We start from the raw sequence: 22840 nt of genomic DNA, 5'->3' as shown, positions 1-22840 counted from the left end.
CCTGAAAAGAGTGTTTAGGCTCTGGGATGGTGAGAAGGGAGAAGGTAAAGGGGCAGGTGTGAAACCTTCTGTGATTGTATGGGAGGGTGTCATGGGAAGAGAGTGATGGAGGAGTGGACCAGGGTATCCCAGAGGGTACAGTCCCTGTGGAATGTTGACAGAGGGGAAGTATTGGTGGTGGGATCATGCTGGAGTTGGTGGAACTGGCGGAGAATGGTTCTTTGAAAGCGGAGGCTGGTGGGGTGAAAAGTGTGGACCAAGAGGAGCCTATCCTGGTTGTGGGAGGAGAGGGGTGAGAGCAGAGGTGCAGGAGATGGGTCGGACATGGTTGAAAGCCCTGTCGACCACAGTGGGTGTGAAACCACGATTGAGGAAGAATGAAAGTATGTCAGCACCGTTTTGAAAAATGGCACCATCGGAACAGATTTGACGAATGCGAAAGAACTGGGAGAATGGGATGGAGTCCTTACAGGATGTAGGGTGTGAAGAGCCTTTGTCAATGTATCTATTGGAGTCAGTGCACTTCTAATGAATACTAATGGACAGTCTATCCCCAGAAATAGAGATAGAGAGGTCAAAGAAGAGAAGGGAAGTGTTAAAGATGGACCATGTGAAGGTGATAGAGGGATGGAAATTGGAAGTGGAATTAATAAATTTCCAGACGGGAACATGAAACGGCACCGAAACAGTCAATGATGTACCGATAAAAGGGTTGTGGGGAGGGGAATGTTCCACATACCCCATAAAGACGGCGGAGACACCACGTGAGGACCCGAACACACCAAAAGGTAGCCCTGTATTCGCGGAACCTGGTGCCTGACCAGATCGCAAACATGCCCTCCCCGGCAACCCCAAAACCAGCACCCGGGACCCTGCCAGACACAACCCCAAAAATGAAACCACCGTCCGGCCCCCGCCAGACGCAAACACTTACCTTCCACAAGGTCAGATTGCTCCTACCGGATCCCGGGACCATCCAGAAACAGCCCCGGATTGAGGAACTGTGGCGGTCTGCAGGTGATACTAAAACAACGCAGTTTCAAGTCTCCTCTCCCCAGCATACTCCTGGCAAATGCCCAACCGATCAAAAACAAGCTGGATGAACTTTACGCTAGACTTACCTCTCAGAGGGAATTACTATTGCAACAACATCGTCTACGAATATTTTAGCACCAAGTTCCCCATGAACATGCTGCGCATTTAGAGGAGCGAGGCGGCACCCATCCGGCAGTGCTCCAGCCCTGAATCGAGTGGCACCCTGCACTGACCAGAGTTGACTATGGCGTCCCTGTGGGTCCCCCCTCTTCAGGCCCTTCTTACAGTACCCCTTTCCTTCTAGGTCCCCACCCATATTCCAGCGACCTCTACTCACCTGATGAAGGAGCTGTGCTCCAAAAGCTGGTGATTCTAAACAACCTGTTGGACTTTAACCTGGTGTTGTAAGACTCTTACTGTGCCCACCCCAGTCCAACGCCTGCATGTCCACATCATGTATACATGTCCACATCTCCAAAGGAAGGAGGATGTGGTGATATGTCTGTGAATAAGATTGCACACAGATAGCAAAGCAACCTCCAACCAGCTGGTGGCGTCAGACCTTGATCACGTGACGTGGCAGGCTGGAGTTGATAGTAAGGCGTACACATGGCCAGTCGCACATCGGGTAGTTCCAGAGCAAACCTAGTTTGCATAGCATTCTGCATGTTATTCTTCCACGTGTTAAATAATAAATCTTCATTCTAAGTAACTCATCAACAGTTCTGTGAGTATTATTACTACAGCAAGGCCACAGAACACAACAACTTCAACCAGTTTATTACTAAAACATTTTACTCAGATGTCCTTATTTGCAAGATAAACAAAGGACAAACACAGGTTCACGATTCAACCCAAATTTATTTATAAACATAATAAAACAGTTGCTCTCTCAAATTATCGCAACTATTATCTGCCCAAGTTTCTAATGCTACCTGTACTGATGAACATGACCGAGCCGCGGGTCCAATCCTCTGAGTCTCAGGGCCCTCGTCTGCGAAGGTAGTTGTTTGGCTGTTTGAATTCGCATCAGGCCTGTCTGTGGTTCTGACTGTGGGTTCGGCCTAAGATTCAGGCCATTGGCCATTTTACTACAGACCCTTCTTTTGAGCGAACCAGATCACACAACTCTAACCAAGGTCCCGGACAGGCAAGTACCAGAATCTCAGGCAAACATTCCTAATCCCAAACCCAACATATATACATTCTGTAGACATAAAATACAAAATTAGACTGCTGATATGTATAAAATAAACTAGAGAAAATACAGATAAATACAAAAACAAACACGGGTAAATACAAAAACAACTTTTAGAGGTGAGAGGCTTTAATATATCTCTTGGTCACGGCTCTACAGTTTCACAGTTTCTACAGCCAGGCGCCGCATTAGTTCCTGCTTCCAGTGGATGAGCTTTATTGTGACAATGGTTCAATAGAGAATACCATCCTCATATTCGCCCCCGTCCGGTGGGGTGAAGCACATGTATCCAGGGTATGTTAATTCAATTTTCCTGTTGCCGTTCCTTTCTTTTGTGGGTCTGTGTCCTTTTGTTCATTCCGAGGTGAAGAATCTAAGGAACCGTACCACAGGGTAGCATCTGTTATTATTTCTTCTCATCATTATCCTTCCCAACAGATGCTGGCTCATGCTTCCTTACTGATCCCCTTTATATCAATTGATTCCCATTTTAGGTTATGCCATGGATTTTGTTATTTTAACCCAGAATCTGAAGTAGCCAGGCATCTGTGATTAATTTGGTCACTTTCCTGGGATGATAAGTTGTAGCTTTTGTCACAAGGCAGAGTCGTACAAGAGGAGGTCATGGAGACGGGAAGCGAATAGTATGTTTTAACTAAACCCAAACATCGGTAATTACGGTCTTGAAAAACCCTGTGGAGGTCTATGTGTCTACTCCGAATTGGAGTAGTCTAGACATCTGTATTTAATGGGGTGCTGTCCTGGAATGGAGGGTTGGTGTAGACTCGATGGTCTGAATGGCCTCGTCCTGCACTGCAGGGATCCTATGTCTCTATGGTTCAAAGGGTTACAAAGGAATTAAAACCTGAACACCGAAAATGGCACTGCAGGTGAAACTTTCTGGAGGTTTATACTGTGCTCCCAAAGTAACAGAAAATGGGTTTATATAAAAGTCCAAGGAAACCTGCACCCAGAGGAAGACGTTTATTCATCAAGCAGAGCCAGTATCTGCTGCAGTCTAATGGAGATTTTCCTCAGTGAAATTAGAGGAGGAAAGAAAACAAGGGACCTGTCACAGGGCCTAGGGATTTTTTAAAAAGGGAAATAAACACTGTACATTCTCCTATTTACAATTAGGGATCGTAGAGTCCCTGTATTCTTCCTGAGGTTGTGATTTATTAAAGTAGGTGGGTTTTGGATACCTGGAATCTGCTCTTCCACCACCTCCTCATTTGAGTGCCTTACCAGGTGCATCTGGGGATCCTGGTGCCAGATGCCCTTGAGAATCCGTAGCTTCATCACAATTTGTTTCTTACTATTCAGGCCATTAGACAGAGTTTCGTGTTTGGGGTCAGTTGGGGTGGAACTGGCAGTCAGGGATCAGTGTCCAGACCCTGAGGTGGGATCCAGGAGAGGGGTGGAACTGGCAGTCAGGGATCAGTGTCCAGACCCTGAGGTGGGATCCAGGAGACGCTGTCTCAATACCTTCCAGCGATATATTGCAGTTGTGGTCATTGTTTTGGGAACCAAATGCCTTCATTTGGTTCACATGTTACCATCCGGCTTTCCTGGAATCCATCAGTACCCAGTAAACGACTGAGTAGGCTCCTGCATATCTGTGGGATAGGAAGATGCCTGGCTGAACAAATTGAAGCATTAACTTATGCCTGACCACTTACTCAATGGGTTTCACATTATCATCGAAATTTGCTTTATTCTGCTTTTCCCATTTTGACAGCTGTTTCCAGTTGTGCAGCTTGAACATATTCCAGCAGTGTTTTGACTGTGGTCTCATGGATAAGGGCTGCAAGCTCAGATTCCGATAAATCCAACCTGAGCAGGGATTTGATTCATCTTATAGGGTGCCCTGTCACAAGTTCATGGAGGGTGAACACAGTAGAATTGGAAAGTGAGTTCCGTGCTATCATTAGAATAAATGACAGGACTTTGTTCCAGGTGTGGTTATCTTTTTGGATGGTCTTGCTGATCATTTTTTTGAGGGTGCGGTTCATCCTTTCCACTATCCAACTTGATTGAGGATGATACGCAATGTGGAACTTTTGGTTGATACCGAATAAGCTCATCACATTTTGCATCATCTGGGCAGTGAAATGTGTGCATTGGTCCGAATCTATACTACGAGGGAGACCCCACCTAGAACATAAGAACTAGGAGCAGGAGTAGGCCATCTGGCCCCTCGAGCCTGCTCCGCCATTCAATGAGATCATGGCTGATCTTTTGTGGACTCAGCTCCACTTTCCGGCCCAAACGCCATAACCCTTAATCCCTTTATTCTTCAAAAAACTATCTATCTTTACCTTAAAAACATTTAATGAAGGAGCCTCAATTGCTTCACTGGGCAAGGAATTCCATAGATTCACAACCCTTTGGGTGAAGAAGTTCCTCCTAAACTCAGTCCTAAATCTACTTTCCCTTATTTTGAGGCTATGTCCCCTAGTTCTGCTTTCACCCGCCAGTGGAAACAACCTGCCCGCATCTATCCTATCTATTCCCTTCATAATTTTTAATGTTTCTATAAGATCCCCCTCATCCTTCTAAATTCCAATGAGTACAGTCCCAGTCTACTCAACCTCTCCTCGTAATCCAACCCCTTCAGCTCTGGGATTAACCTAGTGAATCTCCTCTGCGCACCCTCCAGTGCCAATACGTCCTTTCTCAAGTAAGGAGACCAAAACTGAACACAATACTCCAGGTGTGGCCTCACTAACACCTTATACAATTGCAGCATAACCTCCCTAGTCTTAAACTCTATCCCTCTAGCAATGAAGGACAAAATTCCATTTGCCTTCTTAATCACCAGTTGCACCTGTAAACCAACTTTCTGTGACTCATGCACTAGCACACCCAGGTCTCTCTCAGCATGCTTTAATATTTTATCATTTAAATAATAATCCCATTTGCTGTTATTCCTACCAAAATGGATAACCTCACATTTGTCAACATTGTATTCCATCTGCTAGACCCTAGCCCATTCACTTAACCTATCCAAATCCCTCTGCAGACTTCCAGTATCCTCTGTACTTTTCGCTTTACCACTCATCTTAGTGTCATCTGCAAACTTGGACACATTGCTCTTGGTCCCTAACTCCAAATCATCTATGTAAATTGTGAACAATTGTGGGCCCAACACAGATCCCTGAGGGACACCACTAGCTACTGATTGCCAACCAGAGAAACACCCATTAATCCCCACTCTTTGCTTTCTATTAATTAACCAATCCTCTATCCATGCTACTACTTTACCCTTAATGCCATGCATCTTTATCTTATGCAGCAACCTTTTGTGTGGCACCTTGTCAAAGGCTTTCTGGAAATCCAGATATACCACATCCATTGGCTCCCCGTTATCTACTGCACGGGTAATGTCCTCAAAAAATTCCACTAAATTAGTTAGGCACGACCTGCCCTTTATGAACCCATGCTGCGTCTGCCCAATGGGATAATTTCTATCCAGATGCCTCGTTATTTCTTCCTTGATGATAGCCTCATTTCTATCAGTCACTGGCATGTTATTTGTGTCTTCCACTGTGAAGACCGACCCAAAAAACCTGTTCAGTTCCTCAGCCATTTCCTCATCTCCCATTATTAAAACTCCCTTCTCATCCTCTAAAGGACCAATATTTACCTTAGCCACTCTTATTTGTTTTATATATTTGTAAAAACTTTTACTGTCTGTTTTTATATTCTGAGCAAGTTTACTCTCATACTCTATCTTACTCTTCTTTATAGCTTTTTTAGTAGCTTTCTGTCGCCCCCTGAAGATTTCCCAGTCCTCTAGTCTCCCACCAATCTTTGCCACCTTGTGTGCTTTTTCCTTCAATTTGATACTCTCCCTTATTTCCTTAGATATCCACAGTCGATTTTCCCTCTTTCTACTGTCCTTCCTTTTTGTTGGTATTCCTTCCTTTTTGCTGCACGAGGATATTTGCCATGACTCTGGCCATATTGATTGGAGTGGGAAAGGCTTCTACCCATTTACTAAAAGTGTTGATGACAACTGGGATGTATTTGTAATCTTCTGAGTCAGGCGGTAGGGGACCAATGTAATCAATCTGTAGATTTGTCGAGGGGCTTTCTACTGGTCGGGTATTCCTCAGTTCTCCTTTGTGGACATACCTGTCGAGTTTGTTTTGGCTGCAGACTATGCAGTTATCGATGTAACATCGCACATATTTATCTATGTTTGGCCACCAGCACAACCCCTTAATTTGTTCACCCATGGCTTCTGCCCCTTGATGGCCCTGGACATTGTGGTGTGGTAAATAATTTAGTTAAGGTTCCCAATCGGTACCACATCCTTACGAACTAGCCCATCCTTTATTGTAATTGTATCCCGCCACTTGTCAAAGAAGGGTAGCAGGGTAGCATGGTGGTTAGCATAAATGCTTCACAGCTCCAGGGTCCCAGGTTCGATTCCCGGCTGGGTCACTGTCTGTGTGGAGTCTGCACGTCCTCCCCCTGTGTGCGTGGGTTTCCTCCGGGTGCTCCGGTTTCCTCCCACAGTCCAAAGATGTGCGGGTTAGGTGGATTGGCCAAGCTAAATTGCCCGTAGTATCCTAATAAAAGTAAGGTTAAGGGGGGGGTTGTTGGGTTACGGGTATAGGGTGGATACGTGGGTTTGAGTAGGGTGATCATGGCTCGGCACAACATTGAGGGCCGAAGGGCTTGTTCTGTGCTGTACTGTTCTATGTTCTATGTTCTAAGGCAAAGTTTGCTCCTTCCTGAATCTGTTTCAGGTGCTGGTCACTGCTCTGAGCTTATTTAAGGTGTTCGAGCTTAGTCTGGCTTACAGTGATGGCATTGATCGCTTGGATATCAGGAGTTGCCTGACTCCCCCTGCCGGTCGTTCTGCTTACCCGATTCATCTACCTGCATGTACCCAATTAGGGAAGTTCTATGATGGGCCTTAACTTTAATGATGCCAGGGCGGCTCGGTGACGCAGTGATTAGCACTGCTGCTTCATGGTGCTGAGGTCCCGGTTTCGATCCCGGCCCCGGGTCACTGTCCATGTGCAGTTTGCACATTCTTCCCTGTTTGCGTGGCTCTCACCTCCACAACCCAAAGATGTGCACGGTAGGTGGATTGGCCACGCTAAATTGCCCCTTAATTGAAAAAAAAAGAATTGGGTACTCTAAATTATTATTTTTTTTATGCTGCCACACTCATGGACTTAGGCAGTCTGAAAAAATACATTTATATAGGGGTACAGACGGTAAAGGTTTCCCGTCTGCCAGGATGAATCCTCTCGCTTTCCACAGTGGCAGGAAGTCAGTTAAACTGTTGCAAAAATGTATGCTATCCAAGTGTATGTCTGCCAGTGTGGGGAACTGATCAGAGTGGCTGACTACATAAGCTACGGTTACTAGCTCCGCAGTCTGCGCGCTCATCTGTGTGGGAAGCTTTAAGGCTACCTCCCTCACGGGCCTGCCTTGCTAGTCTTCCACATAGGGTGGCTCAGTGGCATAGTGGTTAGCATTGCTGCCTCACAGCGCCAGGGACCTGGGTTCAATTCAGTCATCGGGTGACTGTGTGAAGTTTGCACTTTCTCCCCGTGTCAGCATGAGTTTCCTCCCAGTGCTGCAGTTTCCTTCCGTAGTCCAAAGATGTGCAGGTTAGGTAGATTGGCCATGCTAAATTGCCCTAGTGTGCAAAAGGTTAGGTTATGGGTATAGGGTCGGGGCCTGGGCCAAGGTGGGATACTCTTTCCAAGGTTTGGTCCAGACTCGATGGGCCAAATGGCCTCCTTCTCCACTGTAGAGATTCTATGATAGATAGTGCACCCTGTTTTTCTGTTCCCATCCTCCACCATTGGAAATTTGTCTACAAATTCCCTGACATAAATCGTAATGAAGTGCTTTGAGTAGTTTTTCATGAAGCTCATGAACTCCATACTCCCAAGATACCGAGATCCACTGTAATTCGCATAACGTGTGCAAGGGGTCCACAGCAGACGCCATCTCCCTGGCCCTACACTCATCCCTGGAGCATCTCAACAACAAAGATTCCTACATCAGACTCCTATTTATTGACTATAGCTCTGCCTTCAAAACCATAATCCCAGCCAAGCTCATATCAGAGCTCCAAAACCCAGGACTTGGCTCCTCACTCTGCAACGGATGCTCGACTTTCTGACCCATAGACCACAATCAGTAAGAATAAACAACAACACCTCCTCCACGATAGTCCTCAATACCTGGGCCCCACAAGGATGCGTATTTAGCCCGCTATTATGCTGCCTATACACACACAACTGCTTGGCAAAATTTGGTTCCAACTCCATCTACAAGTTTGCTGACGACACAACCATAGTGGGTCGGATCTCGAACAACGATGAGTCAGAGAGGAGGGAGATAGAGAACCTGGTGGAGTGATGTAACGACAACAATCTATCCCTCAATGCCAGCAAAACTAAAGAGCTGGTCATTGACTTCAGGAGGCAAAGTACTATACACATCCCTATTTGCATCAACAAGGCCGAGGTGGAGATTGTTGACAGCTTCAAATTCCTAGGTGTGCACATCACCAAAAATCTGTCCTGATCCACCCACTTCTATGCTACCACCAAGAAAGCACAACAGCGCCTATACTTCTTCAGAAAACTAAGGAAATTCGACATGCCCACACTGACTTTTACCAACTTTTACAGATGGACCATAGAAAGCATCCTTTCTGGTTGCACCACAGCTTGATATGGCAACTGCTCAATCCAAACCGCAAGAAACTTCAAGAGTCGTGAACTCTGCCCATTCACTCACACGAACCCACCTCCCATCCACTGACTCTATCTACACCTCCCGCTGCCTTGGAAAAGCAAGCAGCATAATCAAAGACCCCTCCCACCCGGCTTACTCACTCTTCCAACTACTTCCATCGGGCAAGATATACAAAAGCCTGAGAACACGCACAGTTTCAAAAACAGCTTCTTCCCCACTGTTACCAGACTCCTAAACGACCCTCTTATGGACTGACCTGATTAACACTAGTCCTGTATGCTTCACCCGATGCCGGTGTCTAGATATTTACATTGCGTACCTTGTGTTGCCCTATTATGTATTTTCTTTTCATTTCATGTACAAATGATTTGTTTGAGCTGCTCAGAGAAAAATACTTTTCACTGTACCTCGGTACACGTGACAATAAACAAATCCAATCCAAATATTTTCTGGGCTTGTTTGCTTGCTTCCCCGATTTGGTCCTCCTCCTTTTAGTTTTGACACAAATGGCTCCTTGGGGTCATTTATTGCTGTTACCTAGCACTAATGAGGCCCCCCTCTGTAGCTTTAGTTGTCAGCTAGGAAGGGCGGGACTCGGGTTCGCTCTATTGTGATGTTGTGGCCCTGGAGTATGAGGGTCCAGCGCACGCAGTTTTGACTAACTGTCCCACCTTTCATCCAGCTGTCCAACAATAACTGCCTGAAGGTCTGTTCCATGAGAATGGTCAATGGATTTAGGCCAAAGATGTAACAAGTATTTTACCACCCAGACAAACGCTCAAAGGTGCCTTTTGCCCAACCTCAAAAACAGGCAGGGTGCCAGCAATGGCTAAGGAGCTAAAAGGGTTCATGGAGCAGATGGGGAGGGTGGACCCATGGAGATTTGGGCAGCTAATTCTAAAGGAGTTATCCTTCTATTCACACGTGCAAAAAGTGTATTCCAGGATCGATTTCTTTATTCTGAGCAGGGCTTTGCTGACAGGGGTGGTGGACACGGGGTACTCGGCGATCACAATCTCAGACCATGCCCCGCACTGGGTTGACCTGCAGGTTAGTAAAGACAGTAATCAGCGCCCGCACTGGAGGTTAGACGTGGGGTTTTTAGCGGACGAGGAGGTGTGCGGGCAGTTGAGGAAATGTATTCAGAATTACCTGGAGGTCAATGATAGTGGGGAACTTTCGGCAGCGGTGGTCTGGGAGGCATTGAAGGCGGTGGTTAGAGAGGAGCTGATCTCGATTCGAGCCCACAGGGAGAAGGTAGACAGGACAGAGACGGACCGACTGGTAAAGGAGATACCACAGGAGGTATGCGGAGACCCCTGAGGCAGGGCTTTTAAAGGAATGGCGGAGGCTACAGGCGGAGTTCGGCTGGTTAACCACAGGGAGGGCGGTAGAGCAGCTGAGAAAGGCGAGGGGGGCGATTTATGAGCATGGAGAGAAGGCCAGCAGAATGCTTGCACAGCAGCTTAGAAAGAGGGAGGCAGCCAGGGAGATAGGGAAAGTAAAAGATGGCAACGGGAACGTGGTGGGAGACTCAGCAGGGGTGAATAAGGCTTTAAGGAGTTTTATAGTAGGCTGTATGGGTCGGAACCCCCACCGGAGCTAGAGGGGATGGGGCACTTCCTAGGGGGCCTGAATTTTCCAACGGTGGACGGGGAGCTGATAGAAGGGCTGGGGGCCCCGATCGGGATCGAACAGATAGCAGAGAGTCTGAAGGCCATGCAGTCGGGTAAAGCCCCGAGGCTGGATGGGTACCCAGCGGAGTTTTATAAAACGTTCGCTGGGATATTGGGGCCGCTGTTCATGAGGACATTCAATGAGGCAAGGGAGAGAGGGGTGCTTCCCCCGACGATGTCACAGGCCACAATCTCGCAGATTCACAATCTCCCAGACGATGAAGATGACGGTCCTTCTGAGATTCCTGTTTGTGTTCCAGTGTCTCCCCATCGTTATTCCACGGTCCTTTTTTAAACGGGTCAACAAAGTTATCATGGGCTTTGTATGGGCGGGCAAGACCCCGCGATTAAAAATGGGGATGATTGGGTAGAGCCGGGGAGAGGGCGGGGTGGCACTGCCAAACTTCAGTAACTATTTTTTTTTATTAAATAATTTTTATTGGAATTTTTTTACAGAAAATATAAAACATAACGACAAACAATGAAATGCAACAAAATAACCCATAATAACTGTAACACCCCCCAGACCGAATCAACGCATGTATCACATCCCCCCACCCCCCCCAACCCCAATGAACAACAAAAGAACTTAAAAATAAATTTAAATTAAATAAACAAACATAGTCATCGTCCCCCCCCCCCCCCTTTTTCCCTCCCCCTTCCTCCCCCTCCCCCCGGGTTGCTGCTGCTACTGTCCCCGTACCCTATCGTTGAGCCAGAAAGTCGAGGAAAGGTTGCCACTGCCTAAAGAACCCTTGTACTGACCCTCTCAGGGCGAATTTGACCTTCTCTAGCTTAATGAAACCCGCCATGTCATTGATCCAGGTCTCCACGCTTGGGGGCCTCGCATCCTTCCATTGTAGCAAGATCCTTCGCCGGGCTACTAGGGACACAAAGGCCAGCACACCGGCCTCTTTTGCCTCCTGCACTCCCGGCTCCACCCCAACCCCAAAAATCGCGAGTCCCCATCCTGGCTTGACCCTGGATCCCACCACCCTCGACACCGTCCTCGCCATCCCCTTCCAGAACTCCTCCAGTGCCGGGCATGCCCAGAACATATGGGCATGGTTCGCTGGACTCCCCGAGCACCTGACACACCTGTCTTCACCCCCAAAGAACCTACTCATCCTCGTCCCAGTCATGTGAGCCCGGTGCAGCACCTTGAATTGGATGAGGCTAAGCCGCGCACACAAGGAGGAAGAATTAACCCTCTCCAGGGCATCAGCCCATGTCCCGTCTTCGATCTGTTCCCCCAGTTCCCCCTCCCACTTAGCTTTCAGCTCCTCTACTGACGCCTCCTCCGCCTCCTGCATAACCTTGTAGATATCAGATATCTTCCCCTCTCCGACCCAGACCCCCGAAAGCACCCTGTCACTCACCCCCCTCGCGGAAAGCGAAGGGAATCCCTTCACCTGCCGTCTAGCAAATGCCTTTACCTGCAGATACCTGAACATGTTTCCCGGGGGAGCCCAAATTTCTCCTCCAACTCCCCCAGGCTCGCAAACCTCCCATCAATAAACAGGTCCCTCAGCTGTCTGATGCCCGCTCTGTGCCAACCCTGAAATCCCCCATCAATGTTCCCCGGGACGAACCTATGGTTCCCCCTTAACGGAGCCTCCATCGAGCCCCCCACTTCTCCCCTATGTCGCCTCCACTGCCCCCAAATCTTGAGGGTAGCCGCCACCACCGGACTCGTGGTATATCTCATAGGAAGGAGCGGCCACGGCGCCGTTACCAGGGCCCCTAGGCTTGTATCTCCACAGGACGCCCTCTCCATCCGTTTCCATGCTGCCCCCTCCCCCTCCATCACCCACTTGCGCACCATCGACACATTGGCCACCCAATAATACCCCGAGAGATTGGGTAACGCCAGCCCCCCCCATCTCTACCCCGCTCCAAGAAGACCCTCTTCACCCTCGGGGTCCCATGCGCCCAAACAAAGCTCATGATGCTGCTAGTCACCCTTCTAAAAAAGACCCTAGGGATAAAGATCGGCAAACACTGAAAAAGGAACAAGAACCTCGGGAGAACCGTCATTTTGACGGACTGCACTCTACCCGCCAACGATAGCGGCACCATGTCCCACCTTTTAAATTCCTCCTCCATCTGCTCCACCAGCCTGGTAAAATTAAGCTTATGGAGAGTCCCCCAACTCCTGGCCACCTGCACCCTCAGGTATCTGAAACTCTTCACTGCCCTCTTAAATGGGAGTCTCCCAATTCCCTCCTCCTGATCACCCGGGTGTACTACAAATACCTCGCTCCTGCCTAAATTTAACTTATAGCCCGAGAAGCCCCCAAATTCCGCTAACAGCTCCATCACCCCCGGCATTCCCCCTTCTGGATCCGCCACATACAACAGCAGGTCGTCCGCATACAGCGATACACGATGTTCCTCCCCACCCCGCACCAGACCCCTCCATCTCCCTGACTCCCTCACGCCATAGCCAAAGGTTCAATCGCCAGTGCAAAGAGCAAGGGGGACAGGGGGCACCCCTGCCTGGTCCCACGGTAGAGCCTAAAGTACTCTGATCTCCTTCCATTGATAACTACACTTGCCATCGGAGCCGCGTAGAACAGCCTCACCCATTTGATGAATCCCTCCCCGAATCCAAACCGCTCCAGCACCTCCCACAGGTACCCCCACTCAACTCTATCAAACGCTTTCTCCACATCCAGCGCCACCACTATCTCCGCCTCCCCCTCCACTACCGGCATCATAATAACATTTAGCAGTCTCCGCACATTCGTGTTGAGCTGCCGTCCCTTGCCAAATCCTGTCTGATCCTCGTGTATCACTTGAGTAACTATTATTGGGCGGCGAATATAGCCATGATCAGGAAGTGGGTGGTGGGGGGAGGGCCGGCATGGGAGCATATGGAGATGGCATCATACATAGAACAGTACAGCACAGAACAGGCCCTTCGGCCCTCGATGTTGTGCCGCGCAATGATCACCCTGCTCAAGCCAACGTATCCACCCTATACCAGTAACCCAACAGCCCCCCCCCCCCCCCCAACTTTATTTTTTAGGACACTAAGGGCAATTTAGCATAGCCAATCCACCTAACCTGCACATCTTTGGACTGTGGGAGGAAACCGGAGTACCCGGAGGAAACCCACGCACACACGGGGAAGAAGGTGCAGACTCCGCACAGACAGTGACCCAGCCGGGAACTGAACCTGGGACCCTGGAGCTGTGAAGCATTTATGCTAACCACCATGCTACCGTGCTGCCCCATGTAAGGGCACCAGTTTGGGGGCATTGATACGGCGCCTCTGCTGTTCCTGCCGGCATGGTACTCCACCAGCCCCATGGTGGTTGCAGTCCTGAGAGTCTGGGGGCAATGGAGGAAGCATGTGGGAGCGGATTGAGCATCGGTCTGGTCTCCAATCTGTAACAACCATCGGTTTGCCCTGGAAAGGATGGACGTATGGGGGGGGGGGGGGGAGTTTCGGAGATGGCAGAATGCAGGAATTGAGAGGATGGGGGATATGTTTATAGAAGGGAGCTTTCCTAGCTTGAGGGAGCTGGAGGTGAAATTTGGATTGGCGAGGGGAAACAAATTTAGGTATCTGCAGGTGCGGGACTTCCTATGTAGACAGGTCTCAACCTTCCCGCTCCTGCCACCTAGGGAGATTCAGGATAGGGTAGTTTCCAGAGAAAGGAAGGTCTCCAACACCTATAAGGAGCTCATGGGGTCAGAGGACACGCAGACTGAGGAGCTGAAGCGCAAGTGGGAGGAGGAGTGAGGAGGAGAGATAGAGGATGGTCTCTAGGCGGAGAGTAGAATCAACGCGTCCACAACATGCGCCAGGCTCAGCTTGATACAGTTTAAGATTGTGCACCTGGCTCACATGACAGTGGCCCGGATGAGCAGGTTCTTTGGGGTGGAAGATAGATGCGCAAGATGTGCGGGGGAGGGGGGGGCAGCGAACCATGTCCACATTTTGGACATGCCCAATGCTCAGGGAATTCTGGCAGGGGTTTGCGGACGTCATGTCCAAGGTATTAAAAACAAGGGTGACACCGAGTCCGGAGTTGGCGATTTTCGGGGTGTTGGAAGATCCGGGAATCCAGGAGGAGAAAGATGGAGACGTTATGGCCTTTGCTTCCCTGGTGGCCCGGAGGCGGATATTATTATCTTGGAGGGACTCAAAGCCCCAGAAGTCAGAGGCCTGGCTATCTGACATGGCTAGATTTCTCTGCTTGGAGAAAATCAAGTTCGCCTTGAGAGGGTCACTGTTAGGGTTTGCCCGGAGGTGGCAACCTTTTGTCGACAGGCTTTTTGCACTATGTTAATAGACTTATGTATGTTGTTTATTTTGTCGTTGTTGTAAAACCAAAAATACCTCAATAAAATGTTTATTAAAAAACGGCGCCTTTTGCCTAGAAGAAATATCAAAACAAAAGCTGAACTCCAGAAAGACACTAGCTGGAAGCCATCCTTGCGCATCAAAGGTCCTTATTCTTTTATTTCTTATTAATATTTTCTTTCCCTTTCCACCACCCTTTCTCCTCTGTGCTGTTGCCTGTGTGTGTATATATATATATATATAGAGGGGGTGGTTAGGAAGGGGTGTTGGGAAAGGGGTATTAGATAGTCAGTTATATTTTCTGTCTGTTTAATTAAGATACTATACAAGGTTACTTATGTTAGTTACAAACCTGGTGACTGCAGTTTATTGGAATAAACAAAGGACTGTGGGTATTTTGAATAAAATCTTATTTCATTTGTGTTGCAACTCCGGGTCAAATGGGGCTAGAATTGAGCCCCACTAGCCAAGGGTATCGTGACAGGTTGTCATTTAGCTAAATAACTACCTTGCAATTATGCCATATCCTTTTGCTTTGTAAGCCTACCTATCCCCTCTAAAAATCATCCAAACAGTACTCTGCTCTGATAGAATTCCCCGAGTGCTACACTGTGCATTACTGTGAAAGCTAGGACCGGAAGACCCTGGAAGAAGTGCACAGCAGTGTTGAGTCAGGGAAAGTTTTGAATGCAGCAGAAATCCAACCATTATTGCCACTGCTTGGAAGGTCCAGGCCATAGCGTTTTAAACTCAGATCTGGGTTATACAGGATGTTGCGTAGATACAGCCTGAATGAGTAGTTGTGGAAGGAGGCTGCATATGTGGCAAGCTTCAGACGACCCAATGCTTAATTGAAATTTTGTCTCGTCTCAGACCATATTTGGACAGACAATCTTAACAGCTCAAACAGTTGTGACGTTGAGGAAAATTGTGGAGTGCAAAGCTCCTTCTAAGTTCCATAATGCGCTGCCCACAGCAATTATCAACGTATCACCCAGGCAACTGATAAGCTGTCCCCTTTAGACAAATTCTTTTCAAGCTCAGGTGAACCGTGGATGGGTCGCAGGTGGGTGCTCGGAGAGTCGTGGGGCCATCCGCTGCGGCGTTCCCGATCACGGGAAGTAGCGCCCAACAGCTGCAACCGGCTTTTAAAACTGCCGGCCATGACCAGCTTTCAAAATGTCAGCTGTACCGCACATGCGTGCCCCCTCAGCAGTGCACAGGCCTGGAACCCAGTGAGGCAGATTGCCTCCTCCAGACATCAGCGCGCTGACCCAGGAGCAGATTCTTTTAAAAAATCAATGGAGTCTTCTCTCTAGAAGCAGCGGCAGAGAGCAGGTCACATGCCTCATACACTGACATCACGTACTCTGGGCGTGAGAGCGATTCCTCCATTTTGCAGCTGCCAGCAGTGCTGGTTTTAGCTCAAGGGCCTCTGGTGAACAACCCATGAAGAAGATTATGAAAAAAGGAACAAAGCAGTATAAAGATGATTTCGTGAGGTACGGGTTTATTAATTGTGCCACTGCAAATCAGATGCAAAGTTAATGTGTGTTATATGCAGGGAAGTATTGGCAAATGAAAGATTAAAACACTCAACTTCATAGGCATTTGAAGACTACCATGGTGCATGGTGAGTTTGAGGACAAACCTCCTGATTTTTTTAAATGGGTGCAGTGAGATCTTATATCACCAGTTGAAGTCCTGAGCAGAAATATAACATTGAATGACAAAGCAAGTGGGATCATGATGATCAAGCAGGCTCGCCTGTCACATTAAAGATAAGCGAAAATGGTGGGTCATGAAGTTCGGGCAGTGTGGGTCGCGTAGTTTGGCCAGCGTAGGTCGCAAAGGTCAGCCAGTTGGTAAAGTGCAGGACGGCACGATAGCCAAGTGGTTAGTACTGTGGCTTCACAGTGTCAGGGTCCGAGATTCGATTCCCGGCTTGGGTCACTGTCTGTGTGGAGTCTGCATAGTCTCCCTGTGTCTGTGTGGGTTTCCTCCGGGTGCTCCAGTTTCCTTCCACAAGTTCTGAAAGACGTGTTAGGTGAATTGGACATTCTGAATTCTCCCTCCGTGTACCTGAATAGGTGGTGGAATGTGGCGATTAGGGGATTTTCACAATAACTTCATTGCAGCGTTGGTGTAAGCCTACTTTGACAATAATAAAGAGAAAATGGGTCCCATGCAAAAAAGTTTGAAAAACACTGCTTTAGACCATGCATAAAAATTTAAAGATGCAGCTCATTGAAATAAACAGGAAGTGTACGATAGCCTGTGTAAAGAAAATTTAGAAGGATCACTGGTGGCGAGGTAGAGCTGGGTGTCTTTTTTCTCTAAGGGTTTTAAAGCTGATTTAAAGCATGACTGCACTGAGATCAACTAACTGCATACTGATTATAAATCAAACTTGGGAGATGCCAGGTGGCGAACCTGGAACTTACACAAGATAGAGGCTAACCACCTTGCCTTGACAATCACTAATTACTATCACTGATCTTCAACCTTAAACATCCATGGGGTCACGATCAACTAGAAACTCAATTGGACCTGACAAAAAAATTATGGGCACGATTTAACAGCTGCATTGCGTTCCGTCGCAGATAGGGGGAGAAGCCAAAATTGGAATCCGCACCTGGCATGAATCGGTTTGTGATCTAACCGGCTCGCTCCCAGTGGTGGGTTCGGATCCTGCCCAGACATGGCAAGACACCAATTAAGACCAATGTCCATCTCATTAGTGAGATGGAAGTCTAATCTAACGGCCTCCTGGGAACTAACTGGCTCTCCAGTGAGTGATCACGCTGGCACCATTCAGCACTGCTTTTTTAAAACGGGAAGCTGGCGCGATGGCTGCTGAGAGGAGCCAAGGAGGTGAGTAGCCATTTCCATTCCCCAGCTTGTGGCCCATCCCCACTATTGTGTATACCCATACCAGGGGCAACTACCACAGCTGCCTGTCTGTCCTACCAAACAATTCCAGGACAGAGCCCTGTTCTTCGTACTATGCTGAATGTCACTTTAACTCCCTTTGACTGTGAGCAGCCTCTAGCTGCACGGCAGAAGGATATTGCTAAAAAGGAATTGGCATTGTTAGTTATATGACCACTTCACAGCACCCAAGTGCATTCTTGTGGGTAAATGTGCCATGTCTCAGACAAGTGTTATTGCCTAGCATTCCATTCAAACTGTGAAGCTTGGACACTTTGCCTGAACCCTGGAGGTGCCAACACCAGAGTGACAGCAGCCAACAATCAAACACTCTAGAGCTGAGCTGCAGCACTGGGATATCATTGCGACCAAAGGATGTGTGTGTGTGTGTGGATCAGGGTAGGGTACCGGAGCATGGTCTCCCCAATGTTCCCGGCAGAGTCTGGGGTCTGGTGGCTCCTCCTCTGGCCAGGGGTGAGTGTGCATGGCGAGGTTTTCCAGCACAACTAGCTTGGTGGATGGAATTCTCAGAGAAGGCTGGACACGTAATGGTGGGGTAGGTTCGGGGTATATGAGGATCTGGGATGGAAGCCCTAATTGATTGTTGGTCTCTCTCCTTCTCCAATTCATTACAGATATCGCAATAGATGGTGTTGTTGATCCGGCAACGGCTGCGGAGGACAGAGATCGATGCAGAGATCTGATATAAGGAAGCACATGTTGCCACCCATGCTGTCATTGAAGCGTGCATCGGACAGCGGAAAATGCAGTTCTGATACCTGAACCACACTGGTCGTGCACTGCAGTACACCCCCAGATGGTCTTCCACATTGTGGTGGTCTGCTGTGGCCTCCACAACCTGGCACAGCAGCGGGGTGGCATATTGGAGGAGGAGGCGGACAAGAGACATGTGGCCTTTTCTGAGGAGGGCTGGGCCAGGAGGACAAGCCCAGGGAGGACCCTTGGGAGCAGCTGGAGGATGGAGGGCAGGCGGAGGCAAGGGTCCAGCATGTCAGGAGGGCCAAGGAGACCCTCATCCTCACCTGCTTCTCATTGGACGAGGCTTTGTTCATCAACTCGCCCTCCCATTTACCCCCACCCTCATTCCCCTCCTTCCCACCCATCTCACTCCTTGTTCTCTGCCCCCCTCCCCAGGGTCTGTGTAACATCATCCCAGGGTTGATGGGCCTATGTCAGCACTGTCAGCGGGTCAATAAACAAGGCAGGAGAGTGATGATAACCTGCTGTGAGGTTAGTTAGCTCTTGTGCTTCTCAGTTTATGCCTAATTCTGACTCCCGTCTTTCTGCTGACACAGCATGCTCACACCCATCACCTGACTGGAATCTGCATCGGGGGCTCCTGATCTAGGGCCACCGTGCCCGGGGGGGGGGGGGGGGGGGGGGGGACGGCAACTAGGGGTCGGGGTGCAAGCAGGCCTGCTGTGGAGAATAACATGACAGAGGTTGCACATGTATCAGGTGTTATATGTTTAATGGTGAACATCTGAACCTTCCATTGTCCCTAGCTACAGATGGTACCCCACCCCCACCCAGTGCCCGCTCAGTGATCCTCAATCTTGTTAATCTTCTGTGCTCTGCCGCCATGTCTAGGTGTGTCCCCAGGATGCCCATCAGAGGTGAAGGCAGCCGACTTCCGGTGGCAGCCATGGAGTGAGTGGTCGCATGTTTGCCAACTTCCACTCGAGGCAGTTTTTTCAGTCCTTTTTCCCGTTTAGTTGGGTGGACGTTTTGTTGGAAAAAGGTGGAGAGTTGGTGGAGAAAAGTTAAACTGAATGTGGTGTATGGATCCATGGACCAGACGTGGGTCGGGAAGGAAGGAACTGTTGGAGCAAGAAATTCTTTGTGCGTCACAGGTGAAGATGGCGGAGGATAAAGGGCCGGTCCTACCAGCCCAATGGTTGGTGGAGCAGCTGGTGGACGTGTTAAATAAGGAGTTCAGCCAGCAGAGGAGGGAAGCCCAGGAGGACCATGCCAAGGTGGTGGAACTGCTGAAAGCGGGGATCGACCAGTTGGAGACCTAGGGCCAGGCGATCCAGAAAGTGGAGGAGGCGGTGGGGGAGCACAAGGAGCTGCTTACCTCGTTGGTGTTCGAGATCGAGATGATACAAGAGACCCAGAAGTGGCTAAAGGAGAAAGTGGAGGATCTGGAGAAACGGTCCCGGAGACAAAATTTCAGAATTGTAGGGATGCCGGGCAGCATGGTGGCGCAGTGGTTAGCATGCCTGCCTCACAACGTCGAGGTCCCAGGTTCGATCCTGGCTCTGGGTCATTGCCTGTGTGGAGTTTGCGCATTCTCCCTGTCTTTGCGTGGGTTTCGCCCCCACAACACAAAAGATGTGCAAGCTAGGTGGATTGGCGTTGCTAAATTGCCCTTAATTGGAAAAAATTAATTGGGTACTCTAAATTTAAAAAAAAAGAATTGCAGGGATGCCAGAGGGCATCGAGAGAGTGGACGCTGGCTCATATGTAGCCAAGATGCTGGAGAAGCTGATGGGGGAGGAGGCCTTCGACGAGCCGTAGGGCACTGATGTGGAAGCCGCAGGCGAATGAGCTGCCGAAGGCGATGGTGGTGCAACTCCACCGATTCCTCGACAAGGAGAAGATTTTGCAGTGCGCCAAGCAGACGAGGAGGTGCACCTGGGAAGGTAATGAGCTCCGGGTGTACCGGGCCTTCGGAGCAGAACTGGCAAAGAGAGCCGGGTTCAATCGATTGAAGGCTGTCCTCTTGAAGGGGGTGAAGTTTGGGATGCTGTACCAGCCCACCTCTGGGTGATTTACAATGGTCGAGGGTATTATTGTTGGGACATCAGAGGAGGCAATGGAGTTTCTAAGAGACAATGGACTGGCAGGAGAGGGAGGACACTGAACTTTGAGGAAATATGGGAAGATGTTGGTTTTCTCTGCCTTTTCGTTTGTTGGTTAGGGTGAACCTCTCTTCTTTGAGAAGTTTTGTTTGTTTCTATGGCAGGATGTTTGGGGGACATGCAGGGTGAGTGCACCTTTTTGTTATTTCATTGTTGTTTGTGCTTTAGAAGTGTGTGAGCCTGGGAGGGGGGATCAATGGGGTACAGAAGGTTTGACGCCGTGGGCAGGGGCTGCCAGGCTAGCTGGGCGGGCCAGTTAACGGGAGCACAGTGGGGGGTGAGGTGGTTAGTGTAACAGGGGGATGGGAGTGATGTTTTGTTTAAGGGAGGGGGAAGGAAGGGAGCCTGGTGTTGTAAGACTTTTTACTGAACCAATACTGGGCAGCAAATATAGCCATGGTTAGGAAGTGGGTAGTGGGGCAGGTGTCGGCGTGAGTGCAGGTGGACGCGGCGTCTTGCAGGGGCACCGGTTCAGGGGTATTGTTGACGGCGTCTCTGATGTTCTCACCGGAAAGTACTCCACGAGCTCTCCAAAGCGGGACTTCTATCCAAGGGTGGATGAAAGTCCCGCCGACTGCCAATCGATGCTCAATTCAGTGCAAAATGGCAGAATATCTGTCAGTCACCGGGGATATGTTCCCTGCCCACTCTCAGAATGGCGAGCGTTGAGCGCTGACTACCCTGAAAAATCCAGACTATTATTTAAAACGGTTGGTCAGTCTTCATACATATGAAAATTAAACTCACCTCATCTGTCACTCTTCTCCTCACCAATTTCCACTGGCCCCTATCACTCCAAATTCAAAATTCTTGTCCTCATTTACTACTTCCTCCGTGGCCTCAGCACACCCTATATCTGAACAACCTCCAACCCCACTTCAGCCTTTATGCCCTCCAGCTCTGGCCTCCAATACATCTCGGATTCTGGGGTTCCTCACTTGATGGCAGAGCTTTGGCTACCTAGATTCTACACCTCGAGAGGTTCCTCTCTAAATCTCTGTGCATTTAAGAGACTTTAACCTATCTTTTAGACTGTTTTATTCATAATCTTTCCTGATTATGATATTGCTTGGCCTGTGATATAAAATACAAGTTGCTATCGAGTTGCAAATCATAAACTAATATCTGAGAAGTGCGGAAAATCTATTCCTCATTTGCATGTTGTCCCTTGGAGATGTTACTTGCAGACATAGTCAGTGTCACACCTGATGGTGGAACTAGACAATCAACCAAAGCAAATAGTAATACTACTGTATCGTACTAGGCAAACAGGTATACAGACAATATCCTGATTTTATTTGTTTACGGCAGTGACGGATTATGAAGAAACTAAAGATAGCTTTCTTATTGTGGGATTTGGCTATCAACTATTGCTTCCTGGTAGAGGCCTCATTGTTCGAGTATGTCCAAGGTGTAAGTGATTTTGTCGTCTTCTGTAGGTCTACTCACAGAGTAGAAGAGTCTGATTTAGGATCAGCATAGGCGTTCACAGAACTGGTTGTTGTTTGGAGAAACTTTGGCAGCTACGACACCTCTGGTTTCTTCTGGGCAGGTCAAATATTGAGTTTGGTGTAGATGGTCCCCTATTTCAGTTCTTGCCTCTACATGAGACAGTTGGCTGTCATATTTTCCCAAGAAAGGTGGCTTGCAATGCAGAAGTTTGTATGGCTGTTTTTGCAGGTGTCCATATATCACTCGAACTAACCACCTTAATGCTGTTTGTCCTGAGATGTTCCCCATCGAAGATTTGTTTGGGGATTCTGTAATCATCTATGCAGGAGACATGGCCTACCCATCTGAACTGAATTTTCTGGTGGGTGATCACTATGTTTTTGAGCCCAGCACAGTGTACAATCCTATTGTTTATGATTTATTTTTTGTCCTGCTGTTGAATTCTCATGATTGACCTCGGTGGCTTTGGTGGAAGGATTCCAGAGATACGAAATGGCACCCATAGCAGAATCACCATTCAGTGCCATACAGCAGGATGATAAGGACGATTTCCTGTGTTTTCACCAGGCACACTCTGAAGTACAGGCATAATCGTTTTATATTGCCTCTCCTC

General features: G+C 48.6%; 1 long non-coding RNA gene across 1 annotated transcript in view; it reads right to left on the bottom strand.

Annotated features, from left to right (window-relative positions):
• Nucleotides 1–1876: 1876 nt before the first annotated feature.
• LOC119971763 overlaps nt 1877–22840 on the bottom strand; it is a 38249-nt gene continuing 17285 nt past the window's right edge. Inside the window, exon 2 of the long non-coding RNA XR_005461907.1 lies at nt 1877–2606. This is a non-coding gene — a long non-coding RNA (uncharacterized LOC119971763). The remainder of the gene's footprint in view (nt 2607–22840) is intronic.

Source organism: Scyliorhinus canicula, chromosome 9 (genome assembly GCF_902713615.1).
Source record: "Scyliorhinus canicula chromosome 9, sScyCan1.1, whole genome shotgun sequence".
Taxonomy (NCBI): Eukaryota; Metazoa; Chordata; class Chondrichthyes; order Carcharhiniformes; family Scyliorhinidae; genus Scyliorhinus; species Scyliorhinus canicula.
Note: the sequence above shows the minus strand (reverse complement) of the source record. Positions and strands in the feature narration are given on the sequence as shown.